Below are 539 nucleotides of genomic sequence, written 5' to 3'. Positions count from 1 at the left end.
GAGCGGCGGCGGCGTTCACGTTCCTCTGGGGTCAGGTGAGCCTTACCTAACTGCATGGGTTTGGACGGAGGCGGAGAAACCGGCCGTGTCGGAGGAGCGGTGGGGCGTAGCTGGGAAGGTGAGGGAGCAGAGACCCTAGACGGTGGCGGACTAGGCCGGGCAGAGGTCGAGCCGCGATGGTGGCGTTCTCGGTCCCTCTCCCGGAGGCGGTTATCTAGGTCGGTGGCTACACCGATCAGGCTATCCAGGTCCTCCGGCTCATCCCTGGTGGCCAAAAGGTCCTTGAGCCGGCCAACCAGGAACAAGCTGCGGAGAGCCCTGTTGTTCCACCCCGACCCTGCGGCCAGGATGCGGAAGTCAACGGAGTACTCCGCGACGCTACGGTCTCCCCAACGGAGAGACATCAGGCGAGAGCTTTTCTCCAAACCCTGTACGGGCTGGTCAAATACCCTCCTCATAGGAGGGATATGAGACGAGGAGATCGGGCCTCGCCTGTCTCACCGCCGTGAACCAAGAGAGCGCGCGGTCACGGAGCAGCC

This window comes from Etheostoma spectabile, unplaced genomic scaffold, assembly GCF_008692095.1.
Source record: "Etheostoma spectabile isolate EspeVRDwgs_2016 unplaced genomic scaffold, UIUC_Espe_1.0 scaffold119, whole genome shotgun sequence".
NCBI classification, from domain to species: Eukaryota; Metazoa; Chordata; class Actinopteri; order Perciformes; family Percidae; genus Etheostoma; species Etheostoma spectabile.
This window is presented reverse-complemented; position numbering follows the sequence as displayed.